Below are 27,921 nucleotides of genomic sequence, written 5' to 3' on the forward strand. Positions count from 1 at the left end.
TGGAATAAGGGCAAGCAGGCCAGAAAACCTGCTGCTGCCCCTAAGACAGCATGAACCGAGGGCCCCCGATCCGGGACCGGATCTAGTGGGGGGCAGACTCTCTCTCTTCGCCCAGGCTTGGGCAAGAGATGTCCAGGATCCCTGGGCGCTAGAGATCATATCTCAGGGATACCTTCTAGACTTCAAATTATCTCCCCCAAGAGGGAGATTTCATCTGTCAAGGTTGTCAACAAACCAAATAAAGAAAGTCGCGTTTCTACGCTGTGTACAAGATCTATTATTAATGGGAGTGATCCATCCGGTTCCGCGGTCGGAACAAGGACAAGGGTTTTACTCAAACCTGTTTGTGGTTCCCAAAAAAGAGGGAACTTTCAGGCCAATCTTGGATTTAAAGATCCTAAACAAATTCCTAAGAGTTCCATCGTTCAAAATGGAAACTATTCGGACAATCTTACCCATGATCCAAAAGGGTCAGTACATGACCACAGTGGATTTAAAGGATGCTTACCTTCACATACCGATTCACAAAGATCATTACCGGTATCTAAGGTTTGCCTTCTTAGACAGGCATTACCAGTTTGTAGCCCTTCCATTCGGATTGGCTACGGCTCCAAGAATCTTCACGAAGGTTCTGGGTGCCCTTCTAGCGGTTCTGAGACCGCGAGGAATTTCGGTAGCTCCGTACCTAGACGACATTCTGATACAAGCTTCAAGCTTTCAAACTGCCAAGTCTCATACAGAGTTAGTTCTGGCATTTCTAAGGTCGCATGGATGGAAAGTGAACGAAAAGAAGAGTTCTCTCTTGCCTCTCACAAGAGTTCCATTCTTGGGGACTCTTATAGATTCTGTAGAAATGAAGATTTATCTGACAGAAGACAGATTAACAAAGCTTCTAAATACATGCCGTGTCCTTCATTCCATTCAACTCCCGTCAGTAGCTCAATGCATGGAGGTGATCGGCTTAATGGTAGCAGCAATGGACATAGTACCCTTTGCACGCCTACATCTCAGACCGCTGCAATTGTGCATGCTGAGTCAGTGGAATGGGGATTACTCAGATTTGTCCCCCACTCTGAATCTGGATCAAGAGACCAGAAACTCTCTTCTATGGTGGCTTTCTCGACCACATCTGTCCAGGGGGATGCCGTTCAGCAGGCCGGACTGGACAATTGTAACAACAGACGCCAGCCTTCTAGGTTGGGGCGCTGTCTGGAATTCTCTGAAGGCTCAGGGACAATGGAGTCAGGAGGAAAGTCTCCTGCCAATAAACATTCTGGAATTGAGAGCAGTTCTCAATGCCCTTCTAGCTTGGCCCCAGTTAAAGACTCGGGGGTTCATCAGGTTTCAGTCGGACAACATCACGACTGTAGCTTACATCAACCATCAAGGAGGGACAAGAAGCTCCCTAGCAATGATAGAAGTATCAAGGATAATTCGCTGGGCAGAGTCTCACTCTTGCCACCTGTCAGCAATCCACATCCCGGGAGTGGAGAACTGGGAGGCGGATTTCTTGAGTCGCCAGACTCTTCATCCGGGGGAGTGGGAACTTCATCCGGAGGTCTTTGCCCAAATACTTCGACGTTGGGGCAAACCAGAGATAGATCTCATGGCGTCTCGCCAGAACGCCAAACTTCCTCGCTACGGATCCAGATCCAGGGATCCGGGAGCGGTTCTGATAGATGCTTTGACAGCACCTTGGAACTTCAGGATGGCTTATGTGTTTCCACCCTTCCCGCTGCTTCCTCGATTGATTGCCAAAATCAAACAGGAGAGAGCATCAGTGATTCTAACAGCGCCTGCATGGCCGCGCAGGACTTGGTATGCAGATCTAGTGGACATGTCATCCTGTCCGCCGTGGTCTCTACCTCTAAGACAGGACCTTCTGATTCAGGGTCCATTCAAACATCAAAGTCTAACTTCTCTGAAGCTGACTGCTTGGAAATTGAACGCTTGATTTTATCAAAACGTGGTTTTTCTGAGTCGGTTATTGATACCCTGATACAGGCTAGGAAGCCTGTTACCAGAAAGATTTACCATAAAATATGGCGTAAATACCTATACTGGTGTGAATCCAAAGATTACTCCTGGAGTAAGGTTAGGATTCCTAGGATATTGTCTTTTCTACAAGAAGGTTTAGAAAAGGGTTTATCGGCTAGCTCATTAAAGGGACAGATCTCAGCTCTGTCCATCTTGTTACACAGGCGTCTGTCAGAAAATTCAGACATCCAGGCCTTTTGTCAGGCTTTAGCTAGGATCAAGCCTGTGTTTAAAACTGTTGCTCCGCCATGGAGTTTAAACTTAGTTCTTAACGTTTTACAGGGTGTTCCGTTTGAACCCCTTCATTCCATTGATATAAGATTGTTATCTTGGAAAGTTCTATTTTTAATGGCTATTTCCTCGGCTCGAAGAGTCTCTGAGTTATCAGCCCTACATTGTGATTCTCCTTATCTGATCTTTCACTCAGACAAGGTAGTTCTGCGTACTAAACCTGGGTTCTTACCTAAGGTTGTCTCTAACAGGAATATCAATCAAGAGATTGTTGTTCCATCCTTGTGTCCAAATCCTTCTTCAAAGAAGGAACGTCTTCTACACAATCTGGATGTAGTTCGTGCCCTCAAGTTCTACTTGCAGGCAACTAAAGATTTTCGCCAAACTTCTTCCCTGTTTGTCGTTTATTCTGGACAGAGGAGAGGTCAAAAAGCTTCTGCTACCTCTCTCTCTTTTTGGCTTCGTAGCATAATACGTTTAGCCTATGAGACTGCTGGACAGCAGCCTCCTGAAAGAATTACAGCTCATTCCACTAGAGCTGTGGCTTCCACTTGGGCCTTTAAGAATGAGGCCTCTGTTGAACAGATTTGCAAGGCTGCAACTTGGTCTTCGCTTCATACTTTTTCCAAATTTTACAAATTTGACACTTTTGCTTCTTCGGAGGCTATTTTTGGGAGAAAGGTTCTTCAGGCAGTGGTTCCTTCTGTATAATGAGCCTGCCTATCCCTCCCGTCATCCGTGTACTTTTGCTTTGGTATTGGTATCCCAGAAGTAATGATGACCCGTGGACTGATCACACATAACAGAAGAAAACATAATTTATGCTTACCTGATAAATTCCTTTCTTCTGTTGTGTGATCAGTCCACGGCCCGCCCTGTTTTTTAAGGCAGGTACATATTTTTTAAATTATAATTCAGTCACCACTACACCCTTGGCTTCTCCTTTCTCGTTGGTCTTTGGTCGAATGACTGGAGGTGACGTAGAGGGGAGGAGCTATATAGCAACTCTGCTGGGTGAATCCTCTTGCACTTCCTGTAGGGGAGCAGATAATATCCCAGAAGTAATGATGACCCGTGGACTGATCACACAACAGAAGAAAGGAATTTATCAGGTAAGCATAAATTATGTTTTATTAAGAGTTTGTGTGTTATCAAAGTATACTGTTAAAAAGGAGAATAGGGGAGATTGAATATCAGGGGATAGAGAAAATGTTTTCCAGAAAAAAGAAGCAGACAAATATGGAAACTGAAAGGGAAATACTAAATCACCTGCCAGTTATGCAGCATATCTGTAAAAAGCTGACTAGAAAATATATGAACAGCTCTTTAAATATTTATCATTCAGATACTGTCATCTGCCTGGTGAAATAAACAGTCAATCAGCATCATCAGTGGTGACTTCAAGCTTTGCTTTACTGTAATCTCATGAGATTTCACCATGTTTTTTTGAGACTTCATAGTAAACTTCCGTAAATTGAGGAGGGAAATAATGTGGCAAAGTCCCTTTACAATGGAATGCTAAAGTAAAATATCTTTGTTTTTTTACAGATAAATGTTCATGTGATATTTTGTATTCAGCTTTGTACAGATACTGTATGCTGCATCACCTGGAAGTGATTCAGCATTTGGGTAAGATGTCTCTTGAAAAAACATGTATGTGAACACTAGAGAAGTTCAAGAAAGAAAATCACAAGACATTTGAGACTAAATCAAGTACAAACAGTTTCCTAGTGTAGAATACAATGAATTCCAGAATTCTTTATTCATAGAAGAATAGTGGTTTAAAGGTTGAAAATTCATCTGAATTAAAATTAACAGTATTTATATGACATAACCAAACATCATCATAAGTTACATCTTTAAACAAGCTGTGTGGTTTATTTCAACATTAGCTGCTGGTTTCAGTGTATGTCAGAATATACAGGTTGAGTTTATACAGTAATATTGCTACTTTAGCATAGGGTGAGCTTAGGACTTTTATTTCCTTCTTAATATGAGGAGAGTCCACGGCCTCATTCCTTACTTGTGGGAAATACAGAACCTGGCCACCAGGAGGCGGCAAAGACACCCCAGCCAAAGGCTTAGATACCTCCCCCACTTCCCTCATCCCCCAGTCATTCTTTGCCTTTCGTCACAGGAGGTTGGCAGAGAAGTGTCAGAAGATACGGAGTAGTTCCTTATGAAGGGTATCTACCCTTCAAAATGGGACTGGAGTTTTAAGTAGTCTTGTCAGTCTCTCAGTTAGAGCATTGATGAAAGTTAGGGTCTGGAGATGCAGGGAGAGTCTTTCTGCAAACCTTATTAACAGCTCCTAAGCAATCAGTGTTGACGAGTTTCACTGCTTGCTTTTCTCACTCAAGTCCATGTCAGGAGCGATGCTACAAGACTGTCAAACTTGAGAGGCTATGTTTCTGTTCCACGGCATAGATTCCAGTATGATTGTTTCATTTTTATACACTCATGATAATGTAAGAAGACAGGGTCACAGTGTGGCTCCTTTTATCTGCATGGAATAAAGGGTTAATACCCTCAGATGGGGGTTATTGAACAGAGGGGATTAATCAAATAATTGTTTATATATTATTATTTTTTATGCTGCGATATGTGTGAGATGAGGCTCAGGTAGTGGTTGGAACATAATTAGCTGCGCAACCTGTTAGGCTTGGCACGCTTTTTACTATAGCAGGGGCGGTCCTGCATGGCGCACCATGTGACCGGGTGTGGTCACACTGATTTCCTCTTCCTGACCGTGCGGTTTTCCCGAAAACAAAGCGGTTTCTCTGTTGGGCCTGGGTCATAGGAGGTAGTGAGTGCCCCAGCCATTGGGGGTATAAAGGTGCCTGTTATCCTTTTTTATATAGCCTGATTCTTAGTGCAAGCTATGGAGGACTCTGACATGTTAGAGGGCACTCCCTCTTTACCTAAGTCTAATACCTGTTTATATTGTGAGGAGGCTACAGTATACCCGCCTGCTCAATTATGTTCCACATGCCCCGATAAGGTTATATTATCAAGGAAAGTCAATATGTTTAGTACCACTGAGCCATCCACCTCTGAGGAGTCTCCTTCCCGTGAGGTGCGCACCCTACAGTCATCTCCAATTACACATGCAGTTTACTGTACCACTCCTAATCCTCCATTGGGAGGGCCCCTTTTACCTCCAGATTTTGCTGAGCAATTACAAACGACCGTGTCTGCTGCCTTTTGTGCTTTGCCTTGCCCTGCTAAGCGCAAGCAAAAGGTTAAATATTGCTACCCTTCCCAGGGGTCATCTACTAGTTTGTTGGATTTATCTGATACCACATTATCCGCTGACGAGGACACCTCTGATACTTCAGAGGACGCTCTTTCTGGGTCGGAAAATGCTGCCTCTAAACCTCCAGCTGCGGAGGAACCAAACTTCAGATTTAGGATCTAACATTTACGTTTTCTGCTAAAGGAAGCTTTGGCTACTTTAGAGGTTCCTGAACCTAAGCTGCCAGAGGAACCCTGCATTCCTAAATTAGATAAGGTTTACGAGGACAGAGTTGTTCCACAGACTTTCCCGGTTCCTGTTAAGATGGCGAACATTATTAAGAATGAATGGGAGAGACTTGGTTCTTCTTTTTCCCCTTCTTCTTCTTCTTGTATTAAATGATTCCCGGTTCTGGACTCTCAATTGGAGTTGTGGGGTTCAGTCCCTAAGGTGGATGGCACTATCTCCACACTTGCTAAGCACACTACTATCCCTCTTGAGGATAGTTCGTCATTTAACGAGCCCATGGATAAGAAGTTAGAAACTCTGTTAAGAAAGATGTTTCAACATACGGGATATTTGTTTCAACTGGCAGCGGCTTTTGCAGCGGTTGTGGGAGCGGCTACCTATTCGTGCGAATCCTTATCTGAGTTGATCGAGGTGGAGGGTCCCCTCGATGTGATCCAGGAAAGAATGAAGGCCTTGAGAGTGGCTAATTCTTTTATTTGTGATGCAAATATGCAGATTATTCGCCTGAATGCCAAGGCTTCAGGTTTTTCTGTTCTAGCCCGTAGAGCACTCTGGCTGAAGTCTTGGTCGGCTGACATGATTTTGAATTCTAGACTTCTTTCCCTCCCATTTAAGGGGAAAATTATTTTTGGTCCAGGCCTGGACTCAATCATATCCATGGTACTGGAGGCAAGGGTGCCTTTTTACCACAGGATAAGAAGAACAAACCTAAAGGACAAGGTCCTAATTTTCATTCCTTTCGTTTGGATAAATCCCAACATCAACAACCTGCCGTAAAGCCTGAACAATCCAAGGGATCTTGGAAACTGGTTCAGTCCTGGAATAAATCCAAGCAGAACAAGAAGCCCGCCGAGACAAAGTTGGCATGAAGGGGCGGCCCCCGATCTGGATCTGGTAGGGGGCAGACTGTCACTCTTTTCGGAAGCTTGGTTTGGTGACGTGCAAGACCCGTGGGTCCTGGAGGTCATCGCTCAGGGATACAGGATAGGTTTCAAGTCTCATCCACCCAAGGGCAGATTCCTCTTGTCAAACCTGTCTTAAAGGCCAGAAAAGAGAGAGGCCTTTTTAGGGTGTGCGTGAGGGATCTCTACTCCCTGGGAGTCATTGTCCCGGTACCTCTTGCAGAAAGAGGTCTGGGATACTACTCAAATCTTTTTTTGGTCCTAAAGAAGGAGGGAACTTTTCACCCTGATTCTGGACCTAAAGTGCTTAAACAAATTCCTATCTGTCCCCTCGTTTAAGATGGAGACAATAAGGTCCATCCTTCCCTTAGTACAAGAAGGGCAGTTCATGAACACGATAGATCTGGAGGATGCTTACCTTCACATCCCCATACACAAGGAACATTTCCAGTTCCTACAGTTTGCGTTCCTGGATCAGCACTTCCAGTTTATTGCACTTCCGTTTGGTCTAGCTACTGCTCCAAGAGTTTTTACGAAGGTTCTAGGGGCTCTGCTTGCAGTAGCCAGAACCAGAGCTATAGCAGTAGTGCCATACTTGGACGATATTCTGGTTCAAGCACCATCCTGGTGTCTGGTAGCAGACCATTAAAAAACACTTATTTTTCTTCTTCGTTCTCATGGATGGAAGAAAAACTTAGGAAAGAGTTCTCTTATTCCCAATACCAGGGTGGAATTCCTGGGTACTATTATAGACTCCATATCCATCAGGATATTTCTTACAGACCAGAGACTTTGCAAACTAACATCCGCTTGTCTTGCCCTCCAGACCTCCTTGAGGCCCTCTGTGGCTCAGTGTATGGAGGTAGTTGGTCTCATGGTGTCCTGCATCGACATCATTCCTTTTGCCAGATTCCACCTCAGACCACTTCATCTGTGCATGCTGGGACAGTGAAATCCCTCCTCCCGATCAACATTTTGGAACTTTTTTTGCAATTTAGTTTAGTTGCTTTAATTGTAGATAATTGTAGGTAGTTTATTTAATTAATTTATTGATAGTGTAGTGTTAGGTTTAATTGTAACTTAGGTTAGGATTTATTTTACAGGTAATTTTGTAATTATTTTAACTAGGTAGCTATTAAATAGTTATTAACTATTTAATAGCTATTGTACCTGGTTAAAATAAATACAAAGTTGCATGTAAAATAAATATAAATCCTAAAATAGCTACAATATAATTATTTGTTCTATTGTAGCTATATTAGAGTTTATTTTACAGGTAAGTATTTAGCTTTAAATAGGATTAATTTATTTAATAAGATTTATTTTATTTTGTTAGATTTAAATTATATTTAACTTAGGGGCGTGTTAGGGTTAGGGTTAGACTTAGCTTTAGGGGTTAATACATTTCTTAGAGTAGAGGCGAGGTCCGGTCGGCAGATTTGGGGTTAATACTTGAAGTTAGGTGTCGGCGATGTTAGGGAGGGCAGATTAGGGGTTAATACTATTTATTATAGGGTTTTTGAGGTGGGAGTGAGGCGGTTTAGGGGTTAATACATTTATTATAGTGGCGGCGAGGTCCGGTCGGCAGATTAGGGGTTAATAAGTGTAGGTAGGTAGCGGCGACGTTGGGGGGGGGCAGATTAGGGGTTAATAAATATTATGTAGGTGTCAGCGATGTTAGGGGCAGCAGATTAGGGGTACATAGGGATAATGTAGGTTGCGGCGGTGTGCGTCGGCAGATTAGGGGTTAAAAATTTAATTATATTGGCGGCGATGTGGGGGGACCTCGGTTTAGGGGTTCATAGGTAGTTTATGGGTGTTAGTGTACTTTAGATCACAGTAGTTATAAACCGGCGTTAGCCCATAAAGCTCTTAACTACTGACTTTTTTCTGCGGCTGGAGTTTTGTCGTTAGAGTTCTAACGCTCACTTCAGCCAAGACGCTAAATACCGGCATTAGGAAGATCCCATTGAAAAGATAGGATACGCAATTGGCGTAAGGAGATCTGCGGTATGGAAAAGTCGCGGCTGGAAAGTGAGCGTTAGACCCTTTCCTGACTGACTCTAAATACCAGCGGGCGGCCAAAACCAGCTTTAGGACCCCTTAACGCTGGTTTGGACGGCTAACGCAAAACTCTAAATCTAGGTGACTGTTTGGTAGACACATGGAGAATACAACATCCTTTACAAAAAAAATTATACCTTTTATTCTAACCCATGGAAGGTCTACACGCAGATTGCTTATTTCTTCCTAGATCAAAATAGCCTACGATTGTTAAAAGACACGGACATAGGAAGCATAGCCTGGTCTGATCACACCCCCGGTGGAGGTTTTGTTAATGTGGTTAGACAATCCACTTTTCTCTCACATATGGAAGTTGGATGCTACCATGTTATTGAAACCTCAAATTTTAGATAAACTACTTAAAACCCTAGATTAATACTTCCTTCTAAACCCAGCATCGCAAACGTCCCCGCTTACAGTGTGGGAAGCCCATAAGACAGTATTCCGCAGAGAATGTATCAAGCAAAATGCTTACCTTATTAAAACATACAAAACTGAGTTACGCTCTCTGACACAAACCATTTACTCACTGGAAATTTCACACAAAAATAACCCCTTGGATCATCGCACTTTTGAGCATTTACTAAAAGCCAGAACAGATTTACGATCGCTCTTACTCAAAGAGGCACAACGAAAGGCGTTATATTTAAAATGACTGTATTTTTATGAAGGTAACAGAGCGGGCCCCTTTTTAGCTAGAGCACTTAGAAAACGGACCTATGCTACATACATACACAGTGTCAAACAACCCAACAATAATATTACCCGGGATAGTGTAGAGATAACGGAAACATTCTGAAATTTCTACCATCAGCTCTATAACTTACCAACTGCACATATACCCAATAGAGACACCCAAACCAGATTGTATATATACGACTCCCAATTACCAAAAATATCACCTGAGCTTAAAAAAACTAGAAGAATCGATAACTCTTCAAGAATTTACACAGCAATAAAAAATGTGCCTTCTTGCAAAAGCCCCGGTCCAGACGGCTTGACTAACATATTTTACAAAACGTTTAACAATATCCTTGCCCCACACCTGCTAAGAGTGTTTGGAGGAGCTGATGGGAATCAATTGAAGACCCAAGTAGTTACCATCCGATCTCGCTATTGAACACCGACATTAAGATATTTGGAAAAATATTAGCAACACGTATAAACTTAGTATTAAATGACATCATTCATGTAGATCAAGCGGAATTTGTCCCAAATAGGGAAGTGAAACAATACTATTAGAGCTCATACTTTTATGTCTTATGTTAAAGAAAACTGGGATTAAGTCGGTGTTCATAGCTACAGACGCGGAAAAAGCCTTTGATCATACCAGTTAGTCATTCCTAAAACACACATTAGAAGCATTTTATTTTGGCCACCTTATGATAAAAAGAATCTTTAATTTATACTCTACTCCTTCAGCCAGAATTTAAGTAAACGGAATACTCTCTAAACCTTTTTGTATTAATAATGGTACACGTCAGGGATGCCCACTTTTTCCTATACTCTTCATTCTCTCTATGGAAGTGTTAGCAGCACATATAAGACAGAACCAGTGATCCCTCTAAGGACAGTTTTGTGTGCAGCCCAGCAGTGAAACAGTTAACAAGAAAACCATACCTTGCCATCTGCATTATGTAGTGTTTGCTAATTGCAGGGTGTGGTTGCCTAATTAACTGTTTCACTGCTGGGCCGCACACAAAACTGGCCTTAGAGGGAACACTGGACAGAACCATAACATTACTGGAATCTGCCTTGGAATACATGACTATAAAATTGCCATGTATGCCGACGATGTGCTTTTCACACTATCCTCCCCTATGACATTGATTCCTGAAGCACTCAATGAATTACAAAACTTTGACTTGTATTACAATTTCCAAATCAATAACACAAAATCAGAGATTCTAAATATAAACCTGACCTAAACAGACTTTACCCTACTAAAACAAAAATACCAACTACAACACCAGCCTAGTGCTCTCAAATACTTGGGGATATTCTTATCCCCAATCCATCTAAGCTGTTTAAACTAAATTATAAAACCTTACTCAAAAGCCACACTAACACATTTTCAAGAATGGGATAAGAAACACATCTCATGGTGGGGGCGAATACAAGCAATAAAAATCACCACATTACCTTGGATATTATACATATTTTAGGCTCTCCCCATCTCACTCCCTAAAGCCTACCTGAGACAATTACAACAGGCTATTACCACCTACATCTGGGGACACAGGAGACCTAGGATTAATAGCAATACATTGCATAAACACACAGAAGGGGGGAGATTGGGGGTCCCAAATTTAACAATTTATTATAAAGCGATAATTTTACAAAGAGTTCTAGACTGGCACAACTCCCATACCTCTGAGGCGTGGGTATCCATTGACTCGCATATACTTAAGACACCTTCAGTACGAGCATTGTGTTGAGTTACAAAAGACAGAGGTCCTACAACTTGTCAACTCCTCGATAATCATAAACATTTATTCACAGAATGGGACAATATCCTCATGAACATAAAAGGGATCTCCACTTCACCCCCCCCCCCCCTTAGTACCTATTCCACAAAATGCAGAGCTAGCAGGTGTACTAGAGGGCAGATATCAAAACACCACAGATTGGGGCTTTACAATCTCACTGATGTTATTGTTACTGGACAATGGTAAATTAAAGACCAAAGATAATCTGAGAGAAACCACAGGTCACTCATATGCTGCTTGGCTAAAATATGTGCAATTACAGCATTTCCTTAGCACTTACCCCTATAAGTAAGACTTATTGAGACCACTAACTGTTTTTGAACCCCTCTGTACGAGAGGAAAATCAATTATAAAAACCCTTTCCCTAACTAGTAAGATCATAAAAGAAAGGTTTTACCCCGGTATGTCTTCCTACACATTGAAATAGCACTCTGACCTCAACACCCCCATTACTGATGTAGAATGTAAAATAATTTTTAAATTAACTAAAAAATCATCAACCTCCCCCAAGATATTAGAAATGAATCACAAAATACTACTCAGATGGTACCTGACCCCAGATAAACTTGCAAAAATATATAAAACAACCTTGGGGGGTTGCTGGAGAGGATGCAGCACACAGGGCACTTTCTTTCACATGTGGTGGAACGGCCCAATAGTAGAATACCAGTTTAAGATACTTTTCTCTAACTCCTTCACACTGACCCCTTAAATGACTCTACTGAATGATCTGCCGACCTCACAATGTAAAATTAGATCAAATCTGCTGCAGATTGGTATTGATAGTGCTAAATCATTTATAGCCAGACATTGGAAAACCACAATTTCTCCTCCCAAAGAGATGTTGCTGGAGAAAACCAGAGAACTGCTGATGTTAGAAGAATATGGCTTCATGAGGCGTAACCAAACAGGCTTGTTCCTAAATATTACATTTTTCTGGGAGCAAATGACATGTAAGATAACCTTATTGACAGTTATCGAAGTCCGGCCATCCATCCTCATCCAGCCGACGAAGTCCTCATCCAAGTGGAAAGAAGTCTTCATCCAGACGGAATCTTCTATCTTCATCCATCCGGCGCGGAGCGGGTCCATCTTCAAGATATCCGGCGCAGAGCATCCTCCTCTTATGGTCGTCGCTGGAAAATGAAGGTTCCCTTTAAGTGACGTCATCCAAGATGGCGTCCCTTACATTCCTATTGGTTGAAAGATTTCTACCAGCAAATAGGAATTAAAGGGGGAAAAAATCCTATTGGCTGTTGCAATCAGCCAATAGGATTGAGCTTTCATCCTATTGGCTGATTTAATCAGCCAATAAGATTGAGCTCTCATTCTATTGGCTGTTCCAATCAGCCAATAGGATGAAAGCTCAATCACTATTAACTTTGACCTCTGTCTCTTGTCATTACATTTTCAATAAAGCTTGTTAAAAAAAAAAGAGATAAACCTGCATTCCGTGAACTGAATAACAATGATATTCATCTCATTTGTGTATTTTCATTTAAAAAATAAAAAAAAACTTTTGATAAGTTTAATAAATTTTAGAAAAATGAAAAACATCCTACTGACTCAAATTTTGTGTTTACATGTCATTAAAACAAAGACAGTATACATTGATTATCATGTTGATGGGTGTATGATTGCTAGGTATTTTTACTACTATCTTTAAATTTGGCAAATTTAAAGGGGAATTAAGATCCAACTGTAATCTCCCATAAAGTGCTAGATTACAAGTGGAGCACAACAGACTCAGCTCCAGAACGAATTAAATGGGGGGGCATTTTTTACAAAGCATTTATGAGAGTCAAAATAAGAGCAGAGTGAGGGGAAATCCCTTACAAAAGAAATAAAATAATGCTACACCGACAGTGCAATTACCACTCAGAGTGACATCAGCGTTTCTACTCAAATACACTCGCAACAGAAGCATCCGACAGAAGCACTTTTAATCCATACTGCACTGAGACTATAGTAGATATATCAAGCAAATACACTAAACTACTGGTTAATGTAATCAGTTGGTAATGCTAGTAAACTACATAAAATCTGCGTGACATGAAGATATATTAGCATCAGGAAACCACACGTTTGCCTGTACAAGGTCATGAATGACCTGCTATGCCAGTCACAGGCTCAGAACGAATGCTGCCCACCTGCCTGGTGGGTATATAATGCGGGCTCAGAGCAGGGTCAAAGCTCGGTTAACACTGTATAATATGATAAATAGAAAAGATTGAGACTTACTGTGGTACAGCAACCGGTGTGTGCCTCTGAGGGCCGCCATGTTTATGTAAAGTGGAAGGGCTCCTTCTGCTGCTGCTGTCGGATGAGAAGGGCTCCTTCCCCTACTGCTTGTTTTGCTAGCCCAGTGAAGGCATTGGACTGTAACTTGAGCATGACACATATGGGCTGGACAAGAGATTGGCATTGTATAAGGAACCACCCACTGTGTGTGACTTGTATAGATAGACACGCTATGCTTGGAACACCTACTGCGTGTGACTGTTTTATACACACTATAATGGGAACACCCACACATTGATTGATATGTACACAATTTGCTGAGTGGTTGCTGGTATCATTTGTGAACTGTTCCCATTGAGTGACTGGTTTACAAAGTTTTTGGAGAACGTTTACAGTTTGGGGCTGGTGTCATAGCTACCCTAGGTGAAGATGCATTGCGAGTAAGATATTTATTCTATACAGTCTCCCTGTAAGAGTCTGGTTTGCACACATTGTGCAGGGAACAGTTTCTGTGTGCTGCTTGTAAAAGGTCAGCATCATTCAACTGAGAAAATGATACACACACACAATATGCTGTGTGAATACACATTTGGTGTGACTGGTATCAAAACTAGGGTTACCATCACCTTTCCAGAATTATGACACATTTATTTATACAATAACAAAATTATTTATTTGTGGGGGCACAGCATTCCATTTGGGCGGGCATTGCTCGTCAATGGAGCCGACCCTGGAGCACAATATTGCGTTTACGTTAGCGCAATATTTGCTCTCCAATCAGTAATACCAGGACACATAAATTGCTCAGAAGCCAAACAGGCTTCAATAGGAGAAAACCACCTAGAGCAGCAATAAATAAATATGTATATGAATATTTACATTTATATATATATTTATGTGTTTATATGTGTATATATATTGTGACAGAACCCAAGGCATAGTAATGGAAGGTGTCTATATTCCCTCAAAAGGGCTGCAGTGCAGGGTATGGTCTGGCAACCCCAGGGAGAATTGTTATGTTTGTTTGCCACATAGAGAAAATATGTGATTTATTTCTGGGTCCCTGGGGTGGAGTATTTGGAGAGTAGGGTGGGCCAGTGCTCCACCCAGCAGTTTGCAAGTAGCACATTATGTCAAAAAGTCCAGTCCAGGAATTCTGTCTGACTCAGCTAGCTACTCACCTGCATGTGGTAATTAACAGCAGGTGCTAATAAAATCCCCAGTCAGGGGTTGAGAGGTAGATTTTGCCAGCAGTAAAGGGAATCTGCAAACACTCTCCTGAGAGACTGAGAGGAATTATCTCTAAAGGACAAAGTTTGAAAGGTCTGTGCAATATTATTTTTGTGAAAAGCTATTTAGTGCAGACAGTTGTACTTGTTAGTAAGTGCTCAGTGGAGCAAGCCTCTTTTGTTTTGTTTGTTTATTGTGCCTGTTTTTTGCCAGACCTGATAATAAACAGACTGTATTTTATAAAGCTACAACATTGTGTGGTGTTTCCAGCTTTGAGGACTGTGTGTTTCCAAGATCCCAGGTCACATATGGTGGAGGTAGCGGGCAACACACTAATAGTCTGTTAAGGAAACAATACCACACTTAAAATGGAGGAAGTTGTAAAGGCCTTACTACAGGCTACGGCCTCACAGCAACAGGCCACTGCCACACAGCAGCAAGCTACTGCCAGCCAGCAAGAAAATATTGCAGTGCTACAAAAAACTGGTATTAACACAAAGAGAGGAACAGCAGAATATCACACGTACCATGCAGCAGGAGATTCGAGGCCTATCTGAAAGACTGGGCAGGTGTGCTGCAGAAATTCCACACAGTTCTAAGACTCTGAGAGTGAGTAACTATTTGCAAAAGATGGTGGCTACAGATGATGTGGAGGCTTACCTGATGGCTTTTGAAAGGACAGCCGAAAGAGAAGGGTGGCCTGCGTCTGAATGGGCAAGTCTCCTTGCGCCATTTCTGAGTGGAGAACTTCAGAAGGCATATTATGATTTGGAGCCTGAGCAGGCCAGTGACTATAAAAAGCTAAAAACAGAAATTTTGGCCCGCCTGGGAGTAACGACAGCAGTAAGGGCCCAGCGATTTCACTCCTGGACTTACAGTCAAGACAAAGCCGTGCGGTCACAGATGTTTGACTTGATACATCTTGCCAGGAAATGGCTACAGCCAGAGGTCAACTCAGCTAGTCACATTGTGGAACAGCTCGTGATGGACCGGTTCCTGCGAGGATTGCCTGTTTCCCTGCGGCGGTGGGTCAGCGAGAGTGAACCTAAAACTGCTGACGGTCTAGTTGCCCTAGTGGAACGCTATTTGACTGCCGGAGAGTTTCTACAAATCCCCAACCAGGAAAGACCTAGAACCCCGAAGATCCAGAGTCCCAGTAAATTGGGTAAGACTGTTCTGGGGAAAAGGGGGTATCGGGAGGAGCAGATGGGTTTTTACAACCCGAGGGACATTACTGCAAGGGACAAGAGTTTTGTGAGGCAGGAAGGGTCCACAATAGCCTCAAAGAAGTTGTCTAATGCTAATATTAAATGTTTTCAATGTAAAGAGTATGGACATTTTGCAAAGGACTGCCCTGAGAATGATGTTGCTATGGAATGTAATTTTGGCAATATGAGAGACAATTATTAATTGTACACTCGCTCAGTATATGCAATTACCAAAAATGATTGTTTAAATGGCCACCCTTGGTGCACTGTAAGGGTGGAGGGAAATGAAATTAAAGCTTTGCTGGACTCTGGTAGCATGGTTACGCTCATAGACAGGGGTCTGTTGAGAAATACTCCTATTGATAATTACCAGAACCTAGATATTGCTTGTGTCCATGGGGACATACACAAGTATCCAACTGCTAAAGTACTTATTGAAACTCAAAATGGCCCTATAAATCATAGAGTTGGTTTAGTGGATAAATTAGTCCATGAAATGATAATAGGCAGAGATTTTCCCCATTTTTTGAATCTATGGGATGCTGCTGAGGAAAGTTCACCGGATTCAGTAGAGGGTGCTGTTTGTGACTTTCCCTTTTCTGATTTATTGGGGGATGACTTAGACAAAATAACTCCTGCTAGAGGGAAACACTCAACCCCTATGGAAACCCTAGTTGGAGGTAATACTGAACAGAATAATACAGGTCAATCTAATATATCTGAACCTGATGTAGAAATAACTGACCTAGAGGTTAGCCCAAGTAACTTTAGGGCTGCACAATGGGATGATCCAACTTTAGCTGTGGCTAGAAACTATATTTCCATAAGAAATTGCACCCCCATTAATACTGATAAATCGCTCACCTATCCATACTTTGAAGTGGAAAATGATTTATTGTACAGAGTTGGGAAAAAGGAGTCTGTCAAACAGCTGTTAGTACCCCAGGTGTTACGGTACCAACAGTGTACCAAGGGTTAATACCAGGGAACAATGTCCTGCATACAGAACCAGCAATTCACAACCCCAATCGGTTCCCCCTCAAACATGAGACCAAGCTCCACATTTCAGGTTTCAAAACAGAATGTATTTATTAAAGGCTGAATGCCTAGTATTTATACAGGTTTTGACCCCAGATGGGGGGGTTGAAAGACTCTTGTACATTTAGATAAAAAGGGGAAGACGCCCTTTTATGAAACAGTAGAATTACATTACTTAAATACTTTACTTAGGCAGATAACAACTTAAACACATTTGGCTTGTCTTATCACCTAGCGTCTGCTCTCTGAGGGTGATTAAACAATGGCCTGTTTATTACTTAAATGTAATTATAGCACACAATAGCTGAGGCCAGAAAACCTGTCTTTAGAAATTAGATTCTTAAAGCTAAACACAGTTAACTCCTTCAGTCCTGACAGAAGGGTCTGTCACATAGCTCCCCCCTTGTGGAACACTCCGGCAGACCCGGCTTGACCCTTTGGCGGGTCAACCTGGGGATGACCGGACTAGGAGGTGGTAGGCATGTCAGTTTGCTGGGACAAGCCATCTGTATTCCCGTTATGAGAGAGAATTCCTGTCCATACAAACAAGGGTTCAAATTCCTCAGTGCCCAGACCAGGGCCAAACAGTCCTTCAAAATCCAATCAGCTTCTTTACAAGTTTTCTGTACCTGCTCTTTATAGGTATCCACAATCCCTTCATACTGACATAGGGTGCCCTTGAGTTGCTGCACCTCACTATGAGCCAGTGTCAGCTTCTCCTCAAGTGTCGCTAAGTTTGTCTCTAAGGTTTCATGTCCCACTCTCAAGCTGGTGTTTTCTGCAGTCTGTCGGTGCAGCTTGTCTAGCAGAGATTCACGTTCTAAACGTGCTTTTTCCTCTGCGCTCCTCTTCTCCTTCATCAGCGCATTGTAACGGGACCTCCACATATCAATAGCGGATAGAGATTTACTGAGCTCAGCGTCCTGGGGCTTAGCAGCAGGTGGGTCAGTCTCTGCTGCACGGATCTGGGCACGGGTAGTCACAGGGTTAACATCAGCGGGACCCATAGGAGCGTAGGCAGAAACAAGGGGGGCCAAGTCATTTCCAAGAAGAACATCAGCAGGTAAGTCCTTCTTGACCCCCACATTCACAGGTCTAGCGCCCACTCCCCAATCCAAATGTACCCTGGCAACAGGTAGGCTGAACACATCGCCCCCTGCTACCCTCACAGCCACAGTGTCTCCAGTGTACTGTTTCTCAGACACCAAGTTCTTTTGAAGCAAGGTCATGGTAGCACCAGTATCCCGTAGACCACTGACCTTCTTCCCATTCACTTTAACCAGTTGCCGGTTATTCCGGTGGGCAGCTTGCACAAGGTCTGCCTCATGTAGGATGCTCCAGCATTCTTGCGCCTCTACGTAGCGGGCCGCAGGCTGAGGATTACGTGGGATTCCGCCGGCGGGTCTTCTCCAGGACTGCGCTTGGTTCGCTGCGTTTAGGGGACACTCTGGTCTTTTGTGCCCTAGTTGCTTACAACTAAAGCACCGAATCGGTTGTGAGTAGCCCCGCAAATTGAACCGGGCTCTCTGAGGGTAGTTCGTGGCCGGAGGCCGTGTTGTATAGCGGTGCGCTGGGGGTTGGTAACTGGCAGCTGCTGGGGTGACTGGGGGTCTGTACTCCACTCTAGCAGGGGGCTTAGTGGTAGCAGTGTCCAGTTTGCGGGCATCCGTATACTCATCTGCCAAGCGAGCCGCTTCATGCAGGGTGGAGGGTTTACGGTCCCGAACCCACTCTCGAACTCCTGCGGGTAACTTGTCGAAGCAATGTTCCAACAGGAATAGCTGCAGCACCTCTTCCCCAGATACGGCTTGGCACCCCGCTATCCAGTGAGCTGCTGTGCGGTGCACCTTACATGCCCACTCAAGGTAGGAATCACCAGCTAATTTAACAGTGTCTCTGAACCGCCTCCGGTATGCCTCCGGTGTAACCGCATACCTGGAGAGCAGAGCCTCTTTTACAGTATTATAATCCCCGACTTCCTCATCTGGAATGGCCCGAAAAGCCTCACTGGCCCGGCCGGATAATTTTCCGGATAATATCATGACCCAGTCCTCTGCGGGTACCTTGTGTAGTGCACATTGCCTCTCAAAATCCGCAAGGTACCCATCAATCTCTCCTTCTGTTTCCAGGAAGTTTTTAAAAGCTGCAAAATTTACTTTTCCCTTTTCCACTGGGGTTGCTGTGACTTGGGCTGCTGCAGCGCCGCTTTGGCGAAGTAGGTTGGCCTCCACAGCTGCTATGACCCGGTCGATAATTTCCGCAGATGGGTTGGGGCCATAATGTGCCAGTCTTATTTTAACCGCCCGATCAAAGCTTGCTTCTGCGGGGGTTCTGTCTGCTATGCTGGGCCTATTGGTTCCTTCTGTCCCTGGTACTCTTTCCATCTTAGTCAGTATTGTAATAATCCCCCTCTTCCTGAGGTTACTGGCTTGTGTAGTTGCTCTTCTGGGCGATAAGGTTCATTCCGTCGCTTGCCACCAATTGTTACGGTACCAACAGTGTACCAAGGGTTAATACCAGGGAACAATGTCCTGCATACAGAACCAGCAATTCACAACCCCAATCGGTTCCCCCTCAAACATGAGACCAAGCTCCACATTTCAGGTTTCAAAACAGTATGTATTTATTAAAGGCTGAATGCCTAGTATTTATACAGGTTTTGACCCCAGATGGGGGGGTTGAAAGACTCTTGTACATTTAGATAAAAAGGGGAAGACGCCCTTTTATGAAACAGTAGAATTACATTACTTAAATACTTTACTTAGGCAGATAACAACTTAAACACATTTGGCTTGTCTTATCACCTAGCGTCTGCTCTCTGAGGGTGATTAAACAATGGCCTGTTTATTACTTAAATGTAATTATAGCACACAATAGCTGAGGCCAGAAAACCTGTCTTTAGAAATTAGATTCTTAAAGCTAAACACAGTTAACTCCTTCAGTCCTGACAGAAGGGTCTGTCACACCAGGCATATCGACACACTGTATTAAATCTGGCACATAGCCACATACTTGGGGGGCACTTGGGGATTGAAAAAACCAGAGAGAGAATTCTTAGGAGGTTTTATTGGCCAGGGGTAATGGCATCTATCACAAACTATTGTTCTTCTTGTCCTGAATGCCAATTAACTGCCCCTCTTACAGCATACCGTAGCCCCTTGGTGCCCTTACCCATAATTGAGGTCCCATTTGAACGCATTGGTATGGATTTTGTGGGTCCTCTTGTAAAGTCTGCAAGGGGGCACCAGTATATATTGGTAATAGTAGACTATGCTACACGTTACCCTGAGGCAATACCCATGCATACTACTTCAGCAAAAGCAATTGCTAAGGAGTTAATGTTAATGTTCAGCCATGTTGGGATTCCCAAAGAAATATTAACAGACCAAGGCACTCCATTTATGTCGAGAATTACAAAGGAGTTGTGTAATCTTCTTCATATAAAGCATCTGAAAACATCCGTATATCACTCACAAACTGATGGTCTGGTAGAACGATTTAATAAAACACTAAAGGCTATGCTCAAAAAAGTAATTGATAAAGATGGGAAAAACTGGGATTTCCTTTTGCCTTATTTAATGTTTTCCATCCGAGAGGTCCCTCAAGCTTCTACTGGGTTTTCGCCCTTTGAACTTTTGTATGGAAGACACCCCAGAGGGTTGCTAGACATAGCTAAGGAGACTTGGGAACAGGAGTCAACCCCTCACAGAAGTGTGATTGAACATATAACTCAGATGCAGGATCGGATGACAGCCATTATGCCCATAGTTAGAGAACACATGGAAAATGCCCAACAGCACCAGCAGAACAGCTATAATAGAAATGCCAGGGTTTGTGTGTTTAATCCAGGAGACAGAGTACTAGTCCTGGTTCCCACTGTAGAGAACAAATTTTTGGCAACATGGCATGGGCCATATGAAGTCATTGACAGAGTGGGGGAAGTAAATTACAAAGTAAGACAGCCTGGGAGGCGAAAGGAGGTACAGATTTACCATGTGAATTTACTTAAACCGTGGAAAGAAAGAGAAACACTTGTGGCTATAAAAACAGCAGACCTCCCTACAATTTAGGGGAATGAACCCGTAGTCAATATCTCAGAAACCCTGACTATCCACCAGAAGAGGGAGGTAAAAGACTTCATCAGATTAAATAAAGATGTTTTCTCCTCAGTCCCAGGAAGAACTACAATAATAGAGCATGACATTGTCACTGAACCGGGAAAAAGGATAAATCTAAAGCCATATAGAATACCTGAAGCCCGGAGGGAAGCAATCAAATTGGAAGTAAAGAAAATGCTGGACCTTGGGGTAATTGAAGAATCCCAAAGTGACTGGAGTAGCCCAATTGTGCTTGTACCAAAGCCTGATGGCACAATCAGGTTTTGTAATGATTACCGGAAGCTGAATGCAATATCCAAGTTTGATGCATACCCCATGCCAAGGGTTGATGAACTTGTGGAGAGACTCGGGAGAGCCAGGTACCTTACCACATTGGATTTGACCAAGGGTTATTGGCAAGTGCCGCTTACAGGACGGGCAAAGGAAAAGACTGCCTTCTCTACTCCAGATGGGCTCTTCCAATACAAGGTGTTACCTTTTGGCCTACATGGTGCTCCAGCAACATTTCAAAGAATGATGGACCGGATCTTAAGGCCACATGCTCATTATGCTGCAGCTTACTTAGATGACGTGGTCATACATAGCGAAGATTGGGAGTCTCACTTGCCAAAAGTGCAAGCTGTCCTTAATTCCATAAGAAATGCCGGTCTGACAGCAAATCCAAGTAAATGTACCATTGGCTTGGAGGAGGCCAAGTATCTTGGCTATTCCATTGGAAGAGGAATAGTAAAGCCACAACTTGCTAAAGTTGAAGCCATAAGGAATTGGCCACGACCTATGATGAAGAAACAGGTCAGAACATTTCTTGGGCTTGTTGGCTACTACAGAAGGTTTATCTCCAACTTTGCTACTATAGCGGGTCCTTTAACTGACCTCACTAAAGCAAAAGCTCCAGTAATAGTGAAATGGTCCTCTGAAGCTGAACAGGCATTTCAAAATCTCAAGGAAGCCATCTGTAGACAACCAGTGTTAGTCACCCCTGATTTTTCAAAGGAGTTTGTTTTACAGACGGATGCCTCTGATGTTGGGCTTGGAGCAGTGCTTTCTGAGGAAACTCAAAGTGAAAAGCTCCCAATACTATACCTGAGCCGGAAACTTCAACCTAGAGAAAAGAACTATTCAATTGTTGAAAAGGAGTGTCTAGCAATTAAATGGGCTGTTGAAACTCTCAAATATTATTTGTTGGGCAGAAAATTTAGACTAGTTACTGATCATGCACCTCTCAAATGGATGAGTCAAAATAAGGATAATAATAGTAGAGTTACACGCTGGTTCCTTAGTTTGCAACCCTATCTCTTCTCAGTAGAACACAGGGCAGGAAGTAAGCAGGGTAATTCTGATGGCCTTTTACGTATGCATACGCTTTTGGCCATGGTCGCTCACCCCACTAGGTCTGAGCTGGCACGGAGGATGTGTGACAGAACCCAAGGCATAGTAATGGAAGGTGTCTATATTCCCTCAAAAGTGCTGCAGTGCAGGGTATGGTCTGACAACCCCAGGGAGAATTGTTATGTTTGTTTGCCACATAGAGAAAATATGTGAATTATTTCTGGGTCCCTGGGGTGGAGTATTTGGAGAGTAGGGTGGGCCAGTGCTCCACCCAGAAGTTTGCAAGTAGCACATTATGTCAAAAAGTCCAGTCCAGGAATTCTGTCTGACTCAGCTAGCTACTCACCTGCATGTGGTAATTAACAGCAGGTGCTAATAAAATCCCCAGTCAGGGGTTGAGAGGTAGATTTTGCCAGCAGTAAAGGGAAACTGCAAACACTCTCCTGAGAGACTGAGAGGAATTATCTCTAAAGGACAAAGTTTGAAAGGTCTGTGCAATATTACTTTTGTGAAACGCTACTTAGTGCAGACAGTTGTACTTGTTAGTAAGTGCTCAGTGGAGCAAGCCTCTTTTGTTTTGTTTGTTTATTGTGCCTGTTTTTTTGCCAGACCTGACAATAAACAGACTGTATTTTATAAAGCTACAACCTTGTGTGGTGTTTCCAGCTTTGAGGACTGTGTGTTTCCAAGATCCCAGGTCACTATATATATATATATATAAACATATTAACACATAAATATATGTATATAAGCAAATACATATATATTTATAGTAACAACACAGTCCCCCCCCCTTAAACTCTGTGCCGTTTTTTTTGCTAACACCCCACATCCCCTCACTTTAACCCCTTATAACTGCTTTGTGCATTTAATAAAAATAAATATGCTCATATATTTATTTAATGATAATCTACTGTCCTCTTTATTTTAGGGGCAAATGTAGCAACGTCTGCTCATTAACCAGAGATATGATCTCTGGTTAACCCTTTAGGGACCAGGCATTTCAGACAATAACTTCCCCAAAAGACAGCGCATTTTTAGCATTTTTGCAATCACTACATTTAAACAGAAATAGAGCATATTTTTATATTTACCTATCAAAACTATATATTTTTTTTAGTAGACAACCCAAAGTATTGATCTAGGACCATTTTGGTATATTTCATGCTACCATTTCACCACCAAATGCGATCAAATAAAAAAAAATTGTTAACTTTTTCACAAACTTTAGGTTTCTCACTGAAATTATTTACAAACAGCTTGTGCAATCATGGCACAGATGGCTGCAAATGCTTCTCTGGGATCCCCTTTTTTTCAGAAATAGCAAACATTTATGGTTTGCCATTGCTTTTTGGTAATTAGAAGGCCGCAAAATGCAGCTGCGCACCGCACTTGTATTATACCCAGCAGTGAAGGGGTTAAATAGGTAGCTTGTAAGGTTAATTTTAGCTTTAGTGTATAGATTACCCTCCCACCTGACACATCCCTCCCCCTGATCCCTTCCTAATCCCTCTCAAACAGCTCTCTTCCCTCTCCCACCCCACAATGGTCACCCCCATCTTAAATAATGTCAAAGTCTGCCAGTACTAAAATAAAAGACTTTTTAAAATATGTTTTCTGCAGTGTAGGATCCCCCTTACCCCCTCAACCTCCCTGCTCCCCCCAAACAGCACTCTAACCCGGCCCCTTCTACCTATTTGCCGCCATCTTAGGTACTAGCAGCTGTCTGCAAGTACCCAGTTTGCTGCATCCCCCTCTCCCTCCTCCCCACTCCTTCCTTCCCCTTCCCTGCTGCTCTCAGTGGGATTTTTCAGTAGCTGTAGCCACCCACCCGCCTCCCTCCTTACCCTTCAACCCACCAACAATCGGCACCACCGCTGCCCGATGCAGAGAGAGGCCCAGGACAGCAGTGTTTTACAGGGCACAGGGCTTAAACCGCGAGCTTGTGGTAAATTTGTCCATTTACGAGCGCACATTAAGATAGCGCTCCACTCGTAATCTGGTCCAAAAAGTTTTATTAAGGAAAATAGAAAAAAGTTGCAATCCATTTTTTTCTCCTGCGTTTGTTATAAAACACATCTGAAAAATGGGGATCATATACTGTAACATTCTACAAAGCAATTCCTTAGATCACACCGCAAGCACATTTACATTAAAACCCAATTGTCCGGGGCGTGTCCGGGCAGCGGCCATGTTAAGCCACAATACTAGATGCTCTGTGCTAAATTTTTATAATTCGCCGATTATTCTTTAATATAATAGACATCTAACCTTGAAAGGACTATTGATCATCTCAATAGACGACCCTCTATCGATTGATACTCATCTCTTGGTGATCTTACTTCTCAGAGCTCTCGTCTGGACCTTTAAAAATCCTAGGCCGCAGCCTCCATCTGGATTTCTCATCCCCCACCCCGGTGAACTGGGGAGAGCAGTACAAGATAGACTGCTATGTTCACTTAAACATGGAGACGCAGAATCCTGAAGAAATAATGTTGAGGATGTTAGAGGAACACTTCTTGAAGCTCCATCAACTAATTCAAGGGTGTTTCGGCAAAGCACTGGATACTTGTGAGAAGGATCTCGCTGAATCCCTTATTCCCCTGCAAAACATGGCAAATCGGTACTAGAGAAAATGCTCCAGCTGAACCTTAGGCCCAGGGAGATACATGCGGCGAGCTGAAATTAGTCATTGCTTCCTTGCAAAAGGAGTCGACGGATGTATGTGACGCTCCCATAATACCAATTGCCAAGCAAGCTCTAGATAGGGGCATCGGGTCTATGGAGGAGCCTTGTCAACCGGACGGTTCAGAGTTTACTAAGGTGCGTGTGCCCATCCAATATTCTGAAGTACCCCAGATGACAGTAAGTACAGTCTCTTATAACAGAGATGTCAAGCTGATAGATACGAGCCCTTCATGGTCACAAGCCTATAAATCTATACCCAGGTGCTTGCCAGCTTACCTTCAGAGTGAATGGTAAAGGCAGCAAAAGACATTGTGGTCCCTCAATATTTCTAGTTTGCTGCAAGACTGGTGTAGGATAAGCTTTCAACTTCACATGGCTATTAGCAGTATGCAAGTTTTGGAAACGATCTTCTCATCTATATAAACTGCCATAATTATCTTCTTTTGCCCTAATGATGGCAATTATGCCTGATGTCTAGGGGGACACTGATACTCAACGCTAATATGTTTATCTTATTGCTTATAGTCGTGTTGCCACTGCTTACATTGTCATTATCTGTTTTCTACACTAACAATCTTAACCGAAGTAATACAATATTTTAGCAGCCCATTTGCTCAAGAACTAGCGTTAGCAAGTGAATTTGTTTATAATGTGGCTTATGAATGTGCAAATACCTATCTATAAGTTAATATTATATGTTCTCCAACTTAACAATCTAAACTAATATTACACAATACTCCAGAAGTATAATTAGCTCAATAATTAGGCCTAGATTTGGAGTTTGGCGGTAGATGGGCTGTTAACGCTACGCAGGCTTTTTTCTGGCCGCACCCTAAAATTAACTCTGGTATCGAGAGTCCCAAAAAATGCTGCGTTAGGCTCCAAAAAAGGAGCGTAGAGCATTTTTACCACAAATGCAACTCTCGATACCAGAGTTGCTTACGGACGCGGCCAGCCTCAAAAACGTGCTCGTGCACGATTCCCCTTAGGAAACAATGGGGCTGTTTGAGCTGAAAAAAAACCTAACACCTGCAAAAAAGTAGCGTTCAGCTCCTAACGCAGCCCCATTGTTTCCTATGGGGAAACACTTCCTACGTCTGCACCTAACACTCTAACATGTACCCCGAGTCTAAACACCCCTACCCTTACACTTATTAACCCCTAATCTGCCGCCCCCGTTATCGCTGACCCCTGCATTATATTATTAACCCCTAATCTTCCGCTCCGTAAACCGCCGCAACTTACATTATCCCTATGTACCCCTAATCTGCTGCCCCTAACACCACCGACCCATGTATTATATTTATTAACCCCTAACCTGCCCCCCTCAACGTCGCCTCCACCTGCCTACACTTATTAATCCCTAATCTGCCGAGCGGACCTGAGCGCTACTATAATAAAGTTATTAACCCCTAATCCGCCTCACTAACCCTATCATAAATAGTATTAACCCCTAATCTGCCCTCCCTAACATCGCCGACACCTAACTTCAATTATTAACCCCTAATCTGATGACCGGAGCTCACCGCTATTCTAATAAATGTATTAACCCCTAAAGCTAAGTCTAACCCTAACACTAACACCCCCCTAAGTTAAATATAATTTAAATCTAACGAAATTAATTAACTCTTATTAAATAAATTATTCCTATTTAAAGCTAAATACTTACCTGTAAAAAAAATCCTAATATAGCTACAATATAAATTATAATTATATTATAGCTATTTTAGGATTAATATTTATTTTACAGGCAACTTTGTATTTATTTTAACCAGGTACAATAGCTATTAAATAGTTAAGAACTATTTAATAGTTACCTAGTTAAAATAATAACAAAATTACCTGTAAAAGAAATCCTAACCTAAGTTATAATTAAACCTAACACTACCCTATCAATAAATTAATTAAATAAAATACCTACAATTACCTACAATAAAACCTAACACTACACTATCAATAAATAAATTAAATACAATTTCAACAAATAACTACAATTAAATAAACTAACTAAAGTACAAAAAATAAAAAAGAACTAAGTTACAAAAAATAAAAAAATATTTACAAACATAAGAAAAATATTACAACAATTTTAAACTAATTACACCTACTCTAAGCCCCCTAATAAAATAACAAAGACCCCCAAAATAAAAAAATGCCCTACCCTATTCTAAATTAATAAATTTAAAAGCTCTTTTGCCTTACCAGCCCTGAACAGGGCCCTTTTGCGGGGCATGCCCCAAGAAAATCAGCTCTTTTGCCTGTAAAAAAAAACATACAATACCCCCCCCCCAACATTACAACCCACCACCCACATACCCCTAATCTAACCCAAACCCCCCTTAAATAAACCTAACACTAAGCCCCTGAAGATCTTCCTACCTTGTCTTCACCTCACCGGGTATCACCGATCGGTCCTGGCTCCGATATCTTCATCCAACCCAAGCGGGGGCTAGACATCCACTGAAGAAGTCCAGAAGAGGGTCCAAAGTCTTCCTCCTATCCAGCAAGAAGAGGACATCCGGACCGGCAAACATCTTCATCCAAGCGGCATCTTCGATCTTCTTCCATCCGGTGCGGAGCGGGTCCATGTTGAAGCAGCCGACGCGGATCCATCCTCTTCTTCCGGCGTCTCCCGACGAATGACGGTTCCTTTAAGGGACGTCATCCAAGATGGCGTCCCTCGAATTCCGATTGGCTGATAGGATTCTGTAATGTTGGGGGGGGTATTGTATGTTTTTTTTTACAGGCAAAAGAGCTGATTTTCTTGGGGCATGCCCCGCAAAGGGCCCTGTTCAGGGCTGGTAAGGTAAAAGAGCTTTTAAATGTATTAATTTAGAATAGGGTAGGGCATTTTTTTATTTT

Source organism: Bombina bombina, chromosome 4 (assembly GCF_027579735.1).
Source record: "Bombina bombina isolate aBomBom1 chromosome 4, aBomBom1.pri, whole genome shotgun sequence".
NCBI lineage: Eukaryota > Metazoa > Chordata > Amphibia > Anura > Bombinatoridae > Bombina > Bombina bombina.